Below are 1,978 nucleotides of genomic sequence, written 5' to 3'. Positions count from 1 at the left end.
TTACGTCAATTGTGAGCGACGCAAAGGGCGATGCTCTTGCTCCCGTCTGCTTGGAACCCGGAGGCGCACCAAGCCAAAGGCAGCAAAACTTGGCAAGCAGCAAAACTTGACAGCAGGCGCGGCCATTTTGACAAAGGTGCACATATCCGTGCTGGAAAGGGAGTCGTCCTTTAGGGAGTGCAAAGCAGGGGGGACAATCTCAGGAAGTGCTTATGAAGAACAATATAGGGCTTGGAGAAGCCAAAGTAGTATGACAAAGGCAGCATGCCTCACTGTGGGCACAGAGTAAACTAATTTAGTTTAAGGAAAAGATCTCTTCCTGACAGGATTGCTGGTGGCCCTTCGGTGACATCTCCCGGTGAAAGGTGACAGGGTAGGTAGAGCTAGTAGTGAGGGAGAGGTAACGGTATTGGCCAAGGTAGAGGGGTGGCGAAATGCTAGGAATAGAAGACTAGAAATTGTTGGTAGAAATTAATTAACAGGCTTTACCTCAATTCAAATGTTTTCACATTAATTTTTAGTGAAGTTATTGTAATTGGACTTGAGTCAAAGAGAATGTAAAAGTTTAATTGGGTAGATAATTCCAGATTGTTGTCCAAAACTGTCCTATTAATGACACATTTTACTGGATGCTTCCCTTCTTGAAGGACTATATCCTAAAACTAATAGCTAATTTTTAGTAAGTGTATACACATTTTTTGAACAGGAAACTATTTCAGGCATAATAATTAGATTATCTTGGTACTCTGAAAGCTATAGATGGTGATCCTAAACATTACCCTCACTTCCCATATGGGGGGGGGGGAAGGCCAAATGTATCAGAATGTCTGTTTCCTCAACACCTCATCAATCTTTTAAATTGTGCCCATTTTAAGGGTGGGGTGCCTAGGTGGCTCAGTTGGTTGGGTGTCCAACTTTGGCTCAGGTCACGATCTCACCTTTTGTGGGTTCGAGCCCCGTGTCCAGCTCTGTGCTGACAGCTCAGTGCCTGGAGCCTGCTTCAGATTCTGTGTCTCCCTCTCTCTCTGACCCTCCCCCACTCACATTTTCTCTCTCTCTCTCTCTCTCTCTCTCTCTCAAAAATAAACATTAAAATTTTTTTTAAATCTTATTCTAGTTTATTTTATAAATTGTTTACTTCCATTTCCCTCAGTATTTTAAATTGGTTATCTTTTTCTTAATCATATTGGGGGCATTTATACCTATTAATTCTACCCCCATTCTCTTATATTTACAGACACCTATATTGTTTCTCATTTGGAGCTATTTGAATAAAGGTGCTATGAACATTCTTGTGTAAATCTTCCTGAAGATATACCATTTCAGCATTGTTGAGTAGATATCTAGGAGTGGAACTGCTGCTCTCATATGGTTCTCAGTTTTATTTTGCAATTCTCTTAATCTTAGGAGTTAGTTTTGAAAGGATTTTTAGTCTTTTAAAGATTTCTGATATCTTAAGTAAGATGGATATACTTCTTTTTTTTTTTAATTTTTTTAACGTTTATTTATTTTTGAGACAGAGAGAGACAGAGCATGAACGGGGGAGGGGCAGAGAGAGAGGGAGACACAGAATCCGAAACAGGCTCCAGGCTCTGAGCGGGTCAGCACAGAGCCCGACGCGGGGCTCGAACCCACGGACCGCGAGATCATGACCTGAGCCGAAGTCGGCCGCCCAACCGACTGAGCCACCCAGGTGCCCCAAGATGGATATACTTCTAATGGATTTATTTGGGGGCATGATTTATCATGAAGGACACTTCAAAACACTCTCCCGCAAATATAGTCTTCTGCCATAGGCATTTCCTTTTCCTCATTCTTCCAATCGAGTTGTATATATTTTTTTCATGTTTACTTATTTATTTGGAGAGAGCAAGTGAGCACAAGCAGGGGAGGGGCAGAGAGAGGAGAGAGAGAACCCCAAACAGGCTCAGCACCATTAGTGCAGAGTCCAGTGCAGGGCTTGAACTCACACACCCGG

This window comes from Prionailurus bengalensis, chromosome E2 (genome assembly GCF_016509475.1).
Source record: "Prionailurus bengalensis isolate Pbe53 chromosome E2, Fcat_Pben_1.1_paternal_pri, whole genome shotgun sequence".
NCBI lineage: Eukaryota > Metazoa > Chordata > Mammalia > Carnivora > Felidae > Prionailurus > Prionailurus bengalensis.
The sequence above is the reverse complement of the archived record's forward strand: the minus strand, read 5'-3'. Positions refer to the sequence as shown.